The 18,116-nt window shown below is 41.2% G+C and overlaps 1 long non-coding RNA gene across 12 annotated transcripts in view; it reads left to right on the top strand.

The window, feature by feature from the left end:
- LOC102267733 (uncharacterized) overlaps positions 1-18,116 on the top strand; it is a 75,447-nt gene that overhangs the window by 2,804 nt on the left and 54,527 nt on the right. For 5 of the 12 annotated variants that reach the window (XR_011466773.1, XR_315082.2, XR_011466765.1 and 2 more), the window contains 4 exons: positions 1,506-1,652; positions 2,216-3,062; positions 5,498-5,588; positions 14,391-17,258. This is a non-coding gene — a long non-coding RNA (uncharacterized lncRNA). The other 7 variants (XR_011466767.1, XR_011466766.1, XR_011466770.1 and 4 more) reach the window with 5 other exon arrangements.

Raw genomic sequence — 18,116 nt, 5'->3', positions numbered from 1 at the left:
TATCTTGTTGTGAGGAAGGGGGAGTCTATGAGTAATTGCCTGGGCCACAGCCTGATGCATGAGAAAAAAAATCAATAAATGCTAGTTATTTTTATTACTATGAATTGTGTGATGCCCAACATCACACATCTAATAAGTGTCAGGGTCCAGAACTGACCCAGGGTTTGTAAGCAAGGGCTTGTTCTGGGTTTCAGGCAGCACCAGAGGTTTCTTTTCTTTAACTGCAGGCTTCTGTGGTTCAAGTGCGTGGTCCTATTACCTGACATTTCCCCCAGGCCTCAGAAAAGACCTCACTGAGAGGAACTGATGGGACTACATTAGAGACTTTCTTTCCCCACGTTTTCTCCCCATAAAGCCACAGCAATTCTCCCAGTCTCCCTTGCCCTATTTGAAAACTGCTAAATAAATAAATATAAATAAAACTCCTAAATCAGTTACTGAAAGGGTTAAATGAAATTGTGGGGAAGCAACACACTAAGTGTAACACTTAGTGCTTAATTTGCTGAAATATAAAATTCGCAGACTCTGGTTTTCTAAAAAGAAAGAATGAGGTCACAGGCCACAGGAAAGGCCATTTAATGCCACACACCCACCCTTTCCACCCCCGAAGTAGGTACCAAGGGCATTTAATGCCACATTACTCCAAAGTAAGTGCTGGAGGAAGAAGTTTGAGGCTGTGCAGATCAAATAGTTGAGAGTTTAGGGAGAGTAGGGACTGTGTCTATACTCTTGGACACCAAGTCAAAGCATGTACAAAGTAGGTGCTTAAGAAATGGGAATGCATTTCCCATATGATTTTCCTGGTGGTGTCTCCCCAGATACTCTTGATGTTCTGGGTTGTCCTGTTGGCTGAACAAATTGCCTGTTTCTTTGATCTAGAAAAATAAGAGTCTAGACCAACACTGGCTAATATTATTGATGTCACCAGCCACATGAGGCAACTGAGCACTTGGAATGTGGCTAGTCATGTCCAGTATTGTAAAATACACACTGGAGATTGAAGACAATGTGAAGAAAAGATGTAAAATATCTAATATTTTAAAAACTATATGTCAAACAATGATAATGTTTTGATATATTGGGTTAAAGGAAGTATATTATTAACAATAATTTTCCATGGCTTTGTATTTTTATAATGTGGCTACTAGACATTGGGATTTACAGATGTGGCTCGCATTATATTTCTCTTGGATAATTCAGGGATTAACGATGCAATTGTGCATTGAGTGTCTAGTGTTTGCTGTGGCAGGTGTTGGTGAGCCCGACTCCCGCCCACTCGGAAGGCACATTCTCGTGGGAAAAAGCACCATAATGCGGGAAGCACGTCTGCTCTCACTAACTTCTGTCATCTCGCCTGCACCCTCTACGTGTACCCTACCCCATCTAATAGGTCCAACCCCAGAACACGGGGAGAAATGCTTCCGGTGGTTTTGGGCTTCTGGTGGGTTTGAATTTCCGCAGCGCTTCTCACGGGGAAAAGTTACATGGAGGCATCTGTTCCGCAGGTAGTTTGGGTCACCCCACAGACAGCGGATGCCAGGGCTCCGGATGCCCAGTTCCTTGGTCTTTTCAGAACATCCCTGGATACAAAGTACGACGTCCACGCGTGGGAGGCTCAGGGTCTGGCAGTGTGCAAGTCACGTGGAGCACAGGTCATGTGGTATACGGTTACACGGTGGGGCGGGACAGTCACGTGGGGAGCATAGTGTTGCCATGTTTCTTTGTCTCGCGAAGCCGGGGAGCTGATTGGGCTCATCCAGCGTGTTCCCACGCTCCCTGACCCGAAGGAAAGGAACGCTCCTCACTTGGACCCTGACGGCCACGTGGTCAGGTGCCTGTGGGAACTGTGGGGCCTGCGAGTTGAGTCTTCTGTTGTTCCTAAGGCAATCGGTCCTCCGCCAGTTATTTATCCAAGATTTGCTGCTAGATTTTTGCCTCTGTGGAGTTCCGTGAGACCTTAGCCCTTTAGAGAGGCTGGGCCTGGACAGGTCAGGTTTTCGGAGTCTGAAAGTGGAAAAACTGGAGTTAAGAATGAAAAAGGAAATAGGGAATGTGATCAGACCCAGAGACCTGATTTTCTCTGCCATTTAGGACAGAAGAAAAAAAAAAAAGTCCTCAGTAATTTGTCTTGATAACTAAAATGCAGGTGACTTTGAAATAGATTTTTTTAAAAGCTATACGTGTGGGCACTAACCAATATTTCTACAAACTCCAGGTTAGGACTAGAAAGCTGCGGGCCTCCTACAGATGGACTTTCCAGATGGCTTGGCTGTAAAGAACCTGCCTGCCAAGCAGGAGAGGCAGGTTCCATCCCTGGGTTGAGAAGGTGTCCTCTGGAGGAGAGAATGGCAACCCACTCCAGTATTTTTGCCTGGATAATCCCATGGACAGAGGAGCCTGGTAGGCTACAGTCCATGGGGTCGCTGAGAGTAGGACAGGACTTGGCTACTGAACAACAACAACAAATTCCTGCAAACGACTTTGAATTCTCCATTAGCAGAGTTAAGCAGCCAGCCCAGCTCTCAGGAGGAAACACATGGCGATGGCTTGGCCCCTGGAGGTTTGTCTGCAGAATTCCTGGACTTCACTTATTTGGAGGATCCTGAGACACAAGTTGGTCTGCGCTGTGATTCATGGGTCTGACAGAAGTCTTATTTTTTAAAAACTCTTTGTGACAGCCTTCCATTCTTAGAAGCTGAGTCTCTAAGAAGTTTTTCTTTTACTGTTGATTTTTATTGGCAATACTTTGAAACTGTGACAATGCTACATTTCCAAAACATCCCTTGAAACGTAGAGGGTCTCTGGTATGTTGCCCCAAGCCTTGGATTTAACTGTGGAGTTAACCTAAAAGAAGATGACATCCTGCCATGTGGCATGTACTGGAAAGAGGCCCCTCTGCTGTGGACATTAGGAGATCTCTGCCTATCACCTCAGTGGCCTTGGGACACTTGCTGGCTGCCTTGGAGCTCTTTCTCTGTGTATAGCCCACCAACCAGGTGGCGGTGAGGGGAACTGCAAACCCATGTGTAAGCTTCCCTGGAAAGTGCAGAACATTGTACAAGGTCAGTTATTACATTGCTGTCTTCATTCTCTTTCCTAGGGACTCATCTTTGTCCTACCCCCTTCTCTCAATTGTGAGCCCTGCTCCGTGTCACCCTCATGTTAGCAGCCCTCTACCCTCTACCCCCTTCCCCTCAGCGTCTCATCCCCTATTGAACATCAAGTGAAAACTAAATGCCGCCTGGCGCCAGAGGAAGTTGTCCTGTAATAGATACTTCGTGGTGTCAGAGAGCAGGGATCCTGTGCACTTTGTCAACCAGTCCCTTAAAGTCTTCTGTAAAAGGGAGCCTGGCTTATTTACATACAAACTTTGTCTCCCTGGCCCTAAGTCCCTCTCACCTCCAATTCTAAAATGAGCTCCCATAGGGATCAGAGAAAAGGGAGGTGTTTGGGGCAATGTGCGCACTTTTCCTGAATGTTTTGTCCTTTGGATTATTTGTGCTGCTCTGCCCAATTAGCAAGGATAATGAGCCAGTTAGCAGGGGGAAAACGCTGCCCTCTTTAAGTTTCAAAGACGAACTCCTTGAGGATGTTGGAAACAGAAGTAGATAAGGAATCTTCATGCCTGTTTCATCACTCTGTCCCTATTTCTTCTTAAATTGCCACATTTAGGCAACTTCCTTTAGAGAGGAGAGTAGCAGAATTAAAATTAATAAGAAAACAAAAAGACTAAATTGTCAACTCAGTGATGACAGAGACTGTGCCTTGTTCATCTGGGTATTCCCCCTGTCTGTAACAGACAGTACCTAAGTATTTGATCATTGAAAACATTGAAAAACACAGGAACCCGATCTAATCTTCACCCGTAATTACTGGAAGACATACTCAAACCATTATTTGCCCTTCACTTAACCAACTCAATTTACTCCTGTGTGCTCTGCCCCACTATCAGTACTTACAGAGATCCAATTACATTTCTGATTACCTGAATGGATTTATGGAAACTATTTTCTGTTTTTGAATGTAGCTTATATGTCAGTTTACTCATAATGTAGTTGCCACAATCTGAGTGTTAATTCTAAATAATTGAAGAATTATGTTTATTATAAACATCCCAGCAATGAAATTTCTCCTTATAAAAATGAAATCTGGCTTTAAATAGTATCAAGAATTTTTTTTCCTGATTGAAAAAAATTCAGAATTTTTATAAAATTTCAGAGGGTCATAGATCTATAAAGCCTCACATTAAACCTTTATCATAGTGTAAGGGGAGAATGGAGCCCTGAAAGGCCCACACATTTAATGGGTGAGCAGAGCAGGGGATTCAGAGAAAGTAAGGCCATCATCAGAGAGGTGAGAGGAAAACCAAGATTACTGGTTTTGAAAGCAAGGGAGGGGTTTCAGGAAATAATGGGTGGGGACTTCCAGTTGAGGTGGTATGGTAAAGTCACGTTTTGAAGCTGCCCTTGTGCTCCAAGCACATGGCAATGAGTTAAAGTGTAAAAATAGGAAACTCGAAAGGCGCAGCCAGGTTCAAGAGCAAGAAAAATACCCCTGTGGACCAGGAGTAGAACAGAAACTGAATGTTGAGTGCAGTTGGAGCTCCTGGCAGATCCTCCAGGCAAGAGCATCCAGGAGTTGAGTTCCTTTGCAGAAAGGGGGAACATCATTGTCCCCTGTGAGGAGGGGGACTGGTGTGGGTCACTACTTAAATTAGGATGGAGGTCCACCTTAGTGAGTGCAACCACCAAGGAAACAAAGAAAGCAAGCCCAGCTAGCCTACTGGCTCTGTGACTGAATCAGTTTCATTTTTTTTTTTTTTTTCTCTCTTAATTGTGGGTCGCTTTTTCCTGCTTCTTTGCATGCTTTGGTGCCTTTTGTTTGGAGGGCAGCAGACATTGTGAATTTTGCCTGTTGGTGCTGGATTTCTATGTATTCTTATAAATACTATCAATATTCGTTCTGGGATGCAGTTACTTGGAAATAGTGTAATCCTTTTCAGTCTTGCTATTCAGATGGCTCGGTAGAAGGAATCAACGGTGCTCATTCTAAGTTAATTCTTCCCCATACTGAGGGAAGACTCTTCTGAGCACTCAGCCCGAAGCCCTGTGCATAATGGAGGCTTTCCAGTCTGGCTGGAGCATGTGTTATTCCTGGCCCTGTATCCCTACCTGACTCTGTTCCCTTTAATCTTTTTTGGTGAGAGTTCCTTCAACCTCTGGTAGTTTCCTCCTGTGCTTGTGCTGCTCCACTGAAAACTCCAGGGGGACCTCCTGCAGATCTCTGGAGTTCACCCTCTGGGCCCCTGCCTTCTCTCTGGTCTTCTGTTGGGTGGATTCTAGCTGCCTCGTTCTCCCCACTATCTTGGCTCTGGCTTCTCCACTCAGGGGTCTGCCTGGGTTCTCCCTTTCTGCTGCTCACTTTGGAAACATCTATGATGGCAAGATCTGGGGCAACGGCAATGATTATAGGCCTTTCCTTGTTTCCCATCTCTTAGGGTCCACTGTCCTTTACTGCCTCCTGTCCAATGTTTGGAGAAGCATTGTTTCATCTCTTTTGCCTGTTTTGTGGTTGCTCCAGATGGAAGGGTGAGTCTTATCACTGGAACTCAATTTTGGCCCTAAGTGGAAGTTTTTGAAATTACTCCTTGGTAGGAAACTGGTTTCTTTTTGGTTTGCTTTTAAGGGTTAGAATTGCTTAAGCATGCTTATGTTTTGAGGAAAAATTAAAGATGTTAAAAATATGAGAAACAGGAGTTCCCCAGAGGAGGTGGAAGGAGATGGGAAGGTAGCTTTGATGAGCATAAAATACACCTCTTTGCCTGAAATGAGTTGAAACTAAATAATGTAGGATGCCACTGTAGATCAGGAATGGTTTCTCATAGGAAGTTAAGAGGTTAGCCCCTGTGAGTAGGAATGAGGTATTGAGGTTAACAGAGGTGGGGAATGTGAGGAGTAACCTTTTGGAGAATAGAATAAAGGACTGAGTAGGTGTAAGACCAAGTGTTTCAAAGACTGTTAAGGGCCCTGATGAGGGACTTTCCTGGTGGTCCTGTGGTTGAGACTTCCTTCCAAAGCAGGGGCTGTGGGGTTCGATCTCTGGTCAGAGCTAGGATCCCACTGTGCCTTGGGGCCAACTGCTCCCCCCACCCCCCAAACATAAAGCAGAAGCAATATTGTAACAAAGTCAATAAAGATTTTTAAAAGAGCCCACCTAAAATAAAAGAAAAAAGGGACCTGGTGAGTTTGAGCATTTATTCTCATTAATAAATATGAAGTTTTCTAGCATAGTGGTTATTAGAAATAGTTGAATCTTGATAATAAGATGCCAGGTTTACATCTCTGGTAACAAGAAATTGCAAGAATAAGCCGCAAATGGATTCATTATGTTTTGATGAGGTAGAGAGCCAAGTTAGTAATATGGAGTTTAGGGGAGACACTGTTAGGGATTTAGATGAAGCTTCTTAGTTGGGGTCCCGTGGTACACAGGAGGGAGGCAAAAATGAAAGTGTATTTTAATTTTTTTTTTTCTTTTGGGGTTAGTGGAGAGGAAAGGATTTGCAGAGACACAGTACCACTATGTTGCACAAGCTTTGAGGGTGTCACTGACACAGAATTCAATGTGGAAGAACCATATATTCAATTATCATTTATCTATTATTGAGTTTTTAATTGAATATCTGTTTCTTATATTTTTGTAGTTGTGCCTTGGCCTTGCAACCAGAATACATAAATACATGCACATATGCCTACATACATGTAAACTATTCTTCGAAATTTAGGCTACCTGGAGGTATTAGCAGATTTTTTTTCAACATATCCCACAGCAGTTTAGAACACAGCAAATATTGTGTATTTTAAATCAATGATAGGCCCCCTGATGTCTTGATATTAGTTAGAGGGTACTCACTGGCATGTGATAGATAGTTTAATGGGGGAAAAAGGTAGGGTGGGTCGGATTGGTCCCCAAATGCCCTTATTTTCTCACTAGTATTCCTCTACATTTTATATTAAAGATATTGAGTTTAAGAGAGGCAAAGTCCCTTGCTGAGAAATAGTTGAAGGTGAACTCAGACTTCTAGATTAGGAGTCTAGCTCTGCATTTACCATTTCATGCCCATGATGGTTAATTTCGTGTGTCAGTTTGGCTAGGCCACAGTTCCCAGTTACTTGGTCAAATGTTGTTCTAGATGTTTTTGTGAAGGTATTCCTCTCTCTCTTTTGGATGAGCTTCACTTTGAAACAGATAGACTCTAAGTGAAACAGATCATCCTCTATCATGTGAGTGGGCCTTATCTCATCAGTTGACTGTCTTAATAGAAAAAGACTGACCTCCCTAGAAGAAGAAGAGGAGATTCTGCCAGGAGACCGCCTTCAGACTTGGACTTCATCTCTTCCTTCTGTGTCTAGTCTGCTGGCCTACCCTGCAGATAATGTTCTTAACCAAAAACTGTTGAATCTTAAAGAATTTAGTAAGCAAGATAATGTGTACTATCAGGCACTCCTAAATTGGGAGTGTTATAAAGGGATAGTGAATCTCATAGTCTTTGAAATTTAGTCCTTATTTTAGAAGTCGTGGAAAAATGAATCTAGCCAGGAAGGAAACTGCCCCAGGTAACTGTAAGTATCAATGCACTGACTTTTCATGTTTTTTTTTTTTTTTTTAATAGTATTATGCTACTTGGTTGAAAGATGGTGAATTTAATTACAAAGTTTTCTTTACATTGTTTGGTTGGATGTAACGACTGAGTCTCTTTCTCTAATAGAAATATAAATCTCGTACCATAAAAATTCACCCTTTCCAAATATGTAGTTCAGTGGTTTTTAGTATATTCACAACATTGTGCAATCATTTCCATTATGTATTTCCCAAACATTTTTATCATCCCAAACTGAAACCCCGTAACATTTAGCAGTCACTCTTCACCTCCTGGAAACTTCCCTTCCACAACTCCCGGAAACCGCTGATCTCTCAGTCTCTGTGTATTTGTCTATTCTGGACATTATTACATAAATGGAATCATCTAATTACATCTATAAGCCATCTGTATAGTAAACTATAGACCTTTCCATCTTAGTTTATTTCACTAAGTATAATATTTTTCAAGGTTGATCCATATTTTAACATATATTAGTTCTTCATTTTACACGGATGGATAATATTCCGTTGTGTATATATACCAAATTTTGTTTATCCAATCATCAATTGATGGCATTTGGGTTGTATCCACTTTTTGGCTATTATGAATAATGATGCTATGAATATTTGTGTACAAGGTTTGTGTGAACATGTTTCCAAGCCTCTTGGGTATATATCTAGCGGTGGAAATGCCTGGTTGTATGGTAACTTTGTTTAACTTTTTGAGAATCAGGTTGTTTTCCAAAGTGGCTGTACCATTTTACATTTCCAGAAGCAAAGTAGAAAGGTTCCAATTTCTTTGCATCCTCACCAACACTCTTTATTGTGCTTTTTTCTGATTATAGTCATTCCAGTGAGTGTAAAGTGATGTGTCATTTTGGTTTTGATTTGCATTTTCCTGATGACTAACGATGTTCAACATCTTTTTATGTGCTTGTTGGCCATCTGTATATCTTTTGTGAAGAAATGTCCATTTGTCCATTTTTAAATTGGATTATTTGTCTTTTTGTGGTTGAATTGTAACTATTCTTTATTTATAATAAAGATTAGGATTACTAGAACCTAATCAAATAATATGATTTGCAAATATGTTCTTCCATCCTGTGGGTTTGTCTTTTCATTTGGTAGTATCCTTTAAAGCACAGAATTTTTATTTTGACAAAGTCTGTTTTTTTTCTTTGATTGCTTAGGCTTTGGGTGTCAGGTCTAAGAAACCACTGTATAATCTATGGTCACAGAGATTTACCTCTGTTTTCTTATAAGAGTTTTATAGTTTCAGCGTTTATATCTGTCTCTGTGCTTGATTTGTAGTTACTTTTTGTGTATGGTATGAGGTAGAGATCCAAATTCTTTTCTTTTTTTTTGCCTGTGAATATCTACTTTTCCCAGCACCATTTGTTGAAAAGATTGTTCTTTCCTACTTAGATTTGGTCAAGGTCTCCTTGACCAAAATGAATTGAGGAATATGGGAATAATATTTCTTACCAAATAAGGCAATATTTATGGACCCTCAATTCTGTTCCACTAATCTATATGTCTACTTTTATTCCAGTACCGTAAAGTCTTGATTACTGCATCTTTCTAATCAGTCGCTCAGTCATGTCTGACTCTGCGACCCCATGGACTGCAGCACACAAGTCTATCTTTCTAGTAAGTTTTGAAATTGGGGATGTTTTTCAAGATTGTTCTGGTTATTCTGCCTCCCTTGAATTTCCACCTGAATTTTATGATCAGTCTGTCGGCTTTTCAAACAGCCAGCTGGAATTTTGATAGGAATGGCGTTGAGCCTGTAGACTAACTGGGGAAGAGTATTGCCATCTTCGTTTTAAAGCTTCTGACCCATTAACATAGGATATTCATTCATTTAGATATTTGTTACTATCTTTCAACAGTGCTTTGTAGTTTTCAGAGTATAGCCTTTATACTTCATTTGTTAAATTTAGTCCTAAATATTTTTATTTTATTTTTTTATTAATTACTTTTTCTTGGAGTGTAGTTGCTTTAAAATGTTGTGTTGGCTTCTACTACAGAGAGAAATGAATCAGCCATACATAGACATATATCCCCTTCCTTTTTGGACTTCCTTCCAATTCAGGCCGCCACAGAGCTTAAGTAAAGCTCCCTGTACCATGCATGTGGTCCCATCGCTTGTCTGTTCTATAGATCCTGTCAGGAGCGCACTGTATCTGAGTCAGTCCCAGTCTCCTCGTTCCTCCTACCCAACTCCTTTCCCTCTTGTTATCCATGCATTTGTTTCCTACCTTTGTGTCTGTATTTCTGCCTTGCAGATAAGGTCATCTATACCGTTTTTCTAGATTCCATGTATATGTGTTATTTTCCAATATTTGTTTTTCTCTTTCTGACTCACTTCATGCTGTTTGACAGTCTCTAGGTCCATGCACATCTCTACAAATGACCCAGTTTCATTCCTTTTTATGTCTGAATGATATTCCATTGTATACAATAAATGGAATTGTTTTCTTAATTTCCATTTTGGACTGTTCATTACTAGTGTGTATAAATACAATCTATTTTCGCACATTATTCTTGTACCCTGCAACCTTTCTGTACTCTTTTATTAGTTTCAGTGCTTTTATAGTAGATTGCTGAGGATTTTCTGTATGTAAGTTTGTCATCTTCAAGTAGAGATAGTTTTACTTGTTTCTTTCCAATTTGGATGCCTCTTTCTTTCTTCTTCTACCCCCTCATCCCACCTTCCTGCATCGTTCCCTCTCTCTTGCTTTCTTGCATTTTCTTTTTGGTCTAATTGTCCTTGTTAAAATGTTGAAAACAAGAAGTAACAGTGTAAATCCTTCTCTTATTCTTGATCTTAGGGGAAAAGCATTCATTCTTTCATCAAGAAGTATGATCTTTGTTGTGGATTTTTTATAGATGCATTTTTCATATTGAGGATGTATCATTCTATCCCCAATTTTTTTTTTAAATTTTATTTTATTTTTAAACTTTACAATATTGTATTAGTTTTGCCAAATATCGAAATGAATCCGCCACAGGTATACCTGCGTTCCCCATCCTGAACCCTCCACCCTCCTCCCTCCCCTCCCCTCCCTCTGGGTCATCCCAGTGCACCAGCCCCAAGCATCCAGTACCGTGCATCGAACCTGGACTGGCGACTCGTTTCATACATGATATTATACATGTTTCAATGCTATTTTCCCAAATCTCCCCACCCTCTCCCTCTCCCACAGAGTCCATAAGACTGATCTATACATCAGTGTCTCTTGTGCTGTCTCGTACACAGGGTTATTGTTTCCATCTTTCTAAATTCCATATATATGCGTTAGTATACTGTATTGGTGTTTTTCTTTCTGGCTTACTTCACTCTGTATAATAGATTCCAGTTTCATCCATCTCATTAGAACTGATTCAAATGTATTCTTTTTAATGGCTGAGTAATACTCCATTGTGTATATGTACCACAGCTTTCTTATCCATTCATCTGCTGATGGGCATCTATATTTTACCATGAAAGGGATTGGATTTTGCAAAACGCTTTTTATGCATCTATTGAGATAATCATGTGAGTGACTTTTTTGTACTTTATTCAATTGATATGGTGAAATAATTGGCTTTTGGATGTTGAACTACCAACTTTACATTCCTGGATTAAATCCTAATTGATCATCACATGTAATTCCTTTTTATATAATGCTGGGTTTGGTTTGCTAGTATTTTATTTGTTGCTGTTGTTCAGTCACTAGTCTTGTCTGACTCTTCATGACCCCATAGACTGCAGCATGCCAGTCTTCCTTGTCCTTCGCTGTCTTCCGGACTTTGCTCAGATTCATGTCTGTTGAATTGGTGATGCTGTCTAACCATCTTATCCTCTGCTGCCCCCTTCTCCTTTTGCCTTCAGTCTTTCCCTGCATCAGAGTCTTTTTCCTATGAGTTGGCTCCTAGCCTCAGGTGGCCAAAGTATTGGAGCTTCAGCTTTAGTATCAGCCCTTCCAGTGAATATCCAGGGTTGATTTCCTTTAGGATTGACTGGTTTTATCTCCTTAAAGTCCAAGGGGCTCTCAAGAGTCTTCCTCAGCACCACAATTCAGAAGCATCAATTCTTTGGCACTAAGCCTTCCTTATGGTCCAACTCTTGGTTTCTCAAGAGACAAGATATTTGTCTTGTAACAGGATATCTGTGTCTATATCAGTGAAATACGGATTTTGTTTTCTTGGTACATCTTTATGTTCTTGGTATTAGGGTAATACTGGCATCACAGAACAAGTTAGGAAGTGTTCCCTCCACTTCTGCTTTTTGAAAGAGTGTGTGAATGTTCTTTAAATGTTGAGAAGAATTTACAGGCTTTTTTTGTGGGTAATTTTGTGATTACTAATTTAATCTCTTGTCACAAGTCTATTCAGAAATTTTATTTCTTCTTGAATCTGTTTTTGTAGTTTGTGTCTTTGTGTACATATAATTTAGGTTATCTAATTTGATGGCTTACAGTCGTTTTTAGTATCTCCTTATAATCCTTTTTATTTTTGTAACTGTATGTGTGTGTGTGTGTGCACACGCACACATGTGCACAGCCGTGTCTGACCAACTCTTTGTGACCTCATGGACTGTAGCCTGCCAGGCTCCTTTGTCCATGGAATTTTCCAGGCAAGAATACTGGAGTGAGTTGCCAGTTCCTCCTCCAGGGGATCTTCCTGACCCAGGAATTGAACCCACATCTCTTGCATCTCCTGTCTTGGCAGGCAGATTCTTTACGACCGCACCACCCGGGAAGCCCATTAATTTTTGTAAAGTCAGTAATAGTGTCCCGTCTTTAATTCTTGATTTTAGTCACTTGAGTCCAGTCTCTTCTTTTCAGTCAGTCTAACTAAAGTTTTGATTTCACTGATCTTTTCAAAGAGCCAACTTTTGGTTTTGTTGATTATTCTTTATTTTCATATTTTATATTTCCACAGTAAGCATTGTTTTCTTCCTTCTGCTTGCATTTGGTTTACTTTACTCTTTCTTCTTCTGGTTTCCTAAATGTGGAAGTTTAGGTTATTGATTTGAAGTCTTTTTTTTTGTTAGTATAGGCATTTACAGGGGTGGTGAATAATTTTACATGTCAGCTTGGGCTAAGCTATCTCCTAGATAGCTGGGAGAACAGTGTTTCTGGATGCATCCGTTTGGGTCTCTCCAGAAGAGATTGATACTTAAATCAGTAGACTACCTAAATGTGATGGTCCTCACTAATGTAGATGGACATTATCCAATCCCTTGAAGGGTCTGATTAGAACAAAAAGGTGGAGGAAGGGTAAGTTCACTCTTTCTTCTTGAGTTGAGATATCCATCTTCTCCTTGCCCTTGGACATCAGCCATCCTGGTTCTTGGACCTTGAAAGTGAAAGTGAAAGTGAAGTCGCTCAGTCGTGTCCGACTCTTTGCTACCCCATGGACTGTAGCCCACCAGGCTCCTCCATCCATGGAATTTTCCAGGCAAGAGTACTGGAGTGGGTTGCCATTTCCTTCTCCAGAGGATCTACCCCACCCAGGGATCAAACCCAGGTCTCCCGCATTGCAAACAGATGCTTTTACCATCTGAGCCACGAGGGAAGCTTGGACCTTGAGACAGACTGAATTACACTACCTAGTTTCCTGGTTCTCCAGCTTGTACAGGGCAAGTGTGGGACTTCTCAGCTTCCATAATCCTGTGAGCCAATTCCTATAATAAATCTTCTGTTGTATGTATCCTGTTGGGTTTTGTTTCTCTGGAGAACCCTAATACAAATATCCTTCCATGTATGGACCATGCTTTATTGTTTCTTTGCATGCCTCGTGATTTTTTTTAGATAATCAGACATTTAATGTAATGTGGCAATTCTGGAAATCAGAGTTTCTTCCTCCCCAGGGTTTTCTATTGTTTATTTTTGGTTTTGTTTGTTTAGTAACTTTTCGGCAGCAATCCCATGAAGCCGGCATTCTTTTTTGTGTTTCTACTTGGTTTCCACTTGATTATCATAGTGGTCTGCTGATTAGATAGGGATTTCCTTACATACCTGGAACCAAAACATTTCCCAGTCTTTGCTGAGGGGCTTTCTGTGTGTTTTGAAGTACAGCTTCAAACCTTCAGCCCTTAATCAGACAGGTTCTGCCTTAACCTTCTCTTCCTATTTGCACAGAACCTCCAGATCATCCAGAATTTAGGCCCTAAATTCAGGTCTTTCTTAAGCATGTACACGGCTCTGGGAATGTGCACAGAGCTACTTGTGTTTGTGGCTTTCTTAATTCCCAGAAGCATGGCAGAGCTTTTCAAAGCCCACAAAGATTCTCCTTCCCAAGCTTTTCCTTTTAACATTTTTGGTTAGCCTATTATTTTCCCCAAGCTTTATTCACCACCTTAGGCAGCTTCAGAGTTGAGCAGCTGCCTGTAATTTTTGACGAATGCACCTGGAGGAGAGACTTTTTGCACTGGTTGAGCTGAGTGAGGTCAAATAAAGGCATCACTTCAAGTGGGGTCTTCTAGGGAACTAACAGGTCAGATAACGACATTTCTCTTGGAATGAAAGTTAACAGAGCCCCACCTCATTTTTCTCCCTCCAGCAGCTGCCAGTCTGCTGATTTTTTTTTTTAAATTATTTATTTTTAACTGAAGGATAATTGTTTTACAATATTGTGTTGTTTTTTTGCCATATATCCATACGAATCAGCCATCAGATCAGATCAGATCAGTCGCTCAGTCGTGTCCGACTCTTTGCGACCCCATGAATCGTAGTCACCCTGTTTATTTAACTTATATGCAGAGTACATCATGAGAAACGCTGGACTGGAAGAAACACAAGCTGGAATCAAGATTGCCTGGAGAAATATCAATAACCTCAGATATGCAGATGACACCACCCTTATGGCAGAAAGTGAAGAGGAACTCAAAAGCCTCTTGATGAAAGTGAAAGTGGAGAGTGAAAAAGTTGGCTTAAAGCTCAGCATTCAGAAAACGAAGATCATGGCATCTGGTCCCATCACTTCATGGGAAATAGATGGGGAAACAGTGGAAACAGCATCAGACTTTATTTTTCTGGGCTCCAAAATCACTACAGATGGTGACTGCAGCCATGAAATTAAAAGACGCTTACACCTTGGAAGGAAAGTTATGACCAACCTAGATAGCATATTCAAAAGCAGAGACATTACTTTGCCAACAAAGGTTCATCTAGTCAAGGCTATGGTTTTTCCTGTGGTCATGTATGGATGTGAGAGTTGGACTGTGAAGAAGGCTGAGCGCCGAAGAATTGATGCTTTGAACTATGGTGTTGGAGAAGACTCTTGAGAGTCTCTTGGACTGCAAGGAGATCCAACCAGTCCACTCTGAAGGAGATCAGCCCTGGGATTTCTTTGGAGGGAATGATGCTAAAGCTGAAACTCCAGTACTTTGGCCACCTCATGCGAAGAGTTGACTCAATGAATCAGCCATAGGTATATATATATCCCCTTCTTGAATCTCCCACCTCCCACACCATCCCACTCCTCTAGGTTGTCACAGAAGCCAGATTTGAGTTCCCTGAGGCATACAGCAAATTCCCACTGACTATTTTACATATGGTAGTGTATATGTATCCAAGTCAGCTGAGTTTTACTCTGATTGTGAGCTGTCAGTTTTCAAGGCTACTGTGGAGCTAGAGAGGAGCAGTGAGCACAGGGCAAATGAAAATGCCTCGAAGCACATTGTTCTTACCAAGATTAAGCAGTTTGCCTTGAAAAACCACTACCCAGATTTCTGGGATCTTTTGATCAATTTCTAGAATTCTTAAAATACTTAACCTGACAATTGTTTGTGAGTTTTCTAGTTGCTTTAATGGAGAAAATGAAGAGAGAATTTCTGTAGTTCCTTGATCTGCCATTTTTGCTGACATCATTTCCCTGGCCCACTGAATTGTGATGTATCAATAGATTATATATATCTTGAGATCCAATTAGAAAGGCAGTACATGAAGTGCCAGTTATCCTGTTCATGTGTAGGAAGGAGAATGTTAAGAGGTCTCACATATGTTGAGGAATTTGCTTTCAGTCTTTTCTTGAACTTCTCTTGGTGCAAGAATCAGAGGAATCAAGGAGCAGCTTGTATTCAGCAAGACTGTTTTCACATTGCTGGTCTACCACATCGTTCCTGTAAACCACACTCCTGTGCATTTGTGTTTTTGCCTCTCCATCTTCCATAATAGCTTTCCTGTGATTAGACTTCCCAGGGTGAGGACTGAATCATTCCACTGAGAGAGTCTGATGTAAGAACTGCTGTGTTGTAAAAACTTTCCTTGCACATTCAAGAAGGAAAGCTACTTAAAAGAATGGGTGCCCTTAACTATTTGTATCATTGATGACAACAAGTTAATATTATGTAGTACTTTTGTAAGACTGTTCCAAGGTGAATAAAAAGAAACAATAGGTGTTTAGTTTCTTTCTTTTTTTCTTATCTCCTTAATAATACTTGCACATATAAGCACAAGTTGCCTGTTGCTAATAAGCAACAGTAGTCATTTTAGCATATATTCAGTCAGTAAATTCTGTAATGAACCCAGGTAAATAAGTTCACTCCCTCAGCAAGGAGATGGTGAGAACTTACTATGGACTAGGCATATGATTAAGTTTGTTGCTCTCATTCTCCCAGAATTCCAGAATTTTCCTATTCCTTCCATATCTTGGGTGTAAACTATGAAATTGACTTCGTTACTTCTCTTGCTTTATCCAGAAACACAGAACAAAGTGATCTATATGCCACACAAAATATTCAGTGCTCCCTCTGCTTTCTCACAGACACACAAACACATCATACACACGAAGTGAAACAGGAAAACTGCCTATAAAATCAAGGAATGTTAAGTGCAAATAATTTTTTAAGCTCATACCACTTCCTGAGACAAGGCATACTAGGGCACGGTCATCTGTTTTTTCTGGTCCTGCTCAACATCCTTAGATCCTAATTAGAGATTTGGGGATCGTGGGGGCAATTCTCCTCTTGAAAGTTTCCACCTCTACATCCAGTACGTGCCTGGTATCATATTCAAAAATATTTCATGAATTTACTGGGTAGAGTTCAGAATTTGCTGGTTTAGCCTCAGAAGTGATGAGATTGCCAAGATTTTCCAGTTTTCTGCGTGTCACCTTGTTTCCTCTTTGTACATAAGCTTGCAAGGTCTGCCCGGGGCTGGGTACTCCCAGTCCTGTGGGGGAGGGTGGGAACGCTGGCAGCTGCCAGGACGGCTGTGGCGGTAGACGGCTGGATGCAGGTGCACAGCCTGCCTCGATTTGACAGGCTTTAAGGCTCGCATTATCTCTAGTGGTATCCAATATCCTGACCAATACGGTCCTTCAAAACAACAGAAGCAACCCAGTAATGCAACTTCATCAGGGCATCCAGTTCCATAATATTCACTCAGATCTACGTAGATAAAACATCTGCAATGTGTTTTTTTGTGTGATTTGCATGGTCCCCCGTCCCAGCAGCTTAGAAATTAAATCATGCCCCTGACGTTATGATGCATTGGTGTTTGCATGATATTTTTTTCACTTACACCCTGTATGCTCTGTAAAGATTAGAACTTTTAAGGGTGTGTAACAGTTCCTTGCCAGAGCAGTTCAAGGGACAGGTAGTAACTGCTGGGTGAATTATTCTTCTGGTAGAAAGTTGGTGTAGAATTCTGAAGCTGTACAATGTTCATTCGGAGAAGGCAGTGACACCCCACTCCAGTACTCTTGCCTGGAAAATCCCATAGATGGAGGAGCCTGGTGGGCTGCAGTCCATGGGGTCGCTAAGAGTCGGACACGACTAAGTGACTTCACTTTCACTTTTCACTTTCATGCATTGAAGAAAGAAATGGCAACCCACTCCAGTGTTCTTTCCTGGAGAATCCCAGGGATGGGGGAGCCTGGTGGGCTGCCGTCTATGGGGTTGCACAGAGTTGGACACGACTGAAGTGACTTAGCAGCAGCAGCAGCAGCAGCAGCAAGTTCATTTACCTCTGGTTTGGAGAGTCTAGTCTCATTGTCTGATGAATGAACTTAGTCCCCATCCATCACTAACTAACTAGACCATGGATGAGTCACTTGAGTTTTCTAAATCTCCATTTTCTTGGCTGGAAATTAAAACAAATAACCCCTGCCTGGTGGCCTTATGAGGTAGTTTTGAGAATGAAATGATAAGAATGTGTGTGAAAGTAGTTTGGAAATGACTGTTAGAGGCAGATAAGAGCTCAAGATTACCTCTCCTCCCTGCCAGGTTCTCACCTCGAGAGAGAAGAACCAGCCAAATAGGGCTTCAGAGTGCCATCCTGTTAGAGCTGTAGCAAACAAAATTTGGGGCTTGGGAAATTGGAATTGGAGAATGTGGCTTAGACCTGAGGCTAAAATTGTGTCCCCTGCCTCCCACCTCAAATAAAAACCTTTGTATTGGCAAAGAGAGCCAAATTGACTGGGCAGCAGTCCAGTCCACTCACTGCCAATTCAAGGATGCTTCTGGAGGATGAGAGGAGCTGGGA

This window comes from Bos mutus, chromosome 14, assembly GCF_027580195.1.
Source record: "Bos mutus isolate GX-2022 chromosome 14, NWIPB_WYAK_1.1, whole genome shotgun sequence".
Classification (NCBI taxonomy): domain Eukaryota; kingdom Metazoa; phylum Chordata; class Mammalia; order Artiodactyla; family Bovidae; genus Bos; species Bos mutus.
Note: the sequence above shows the minus strand (reverse complement) of the source record. Positions and strands in the feature narration are given on the sequence as shown.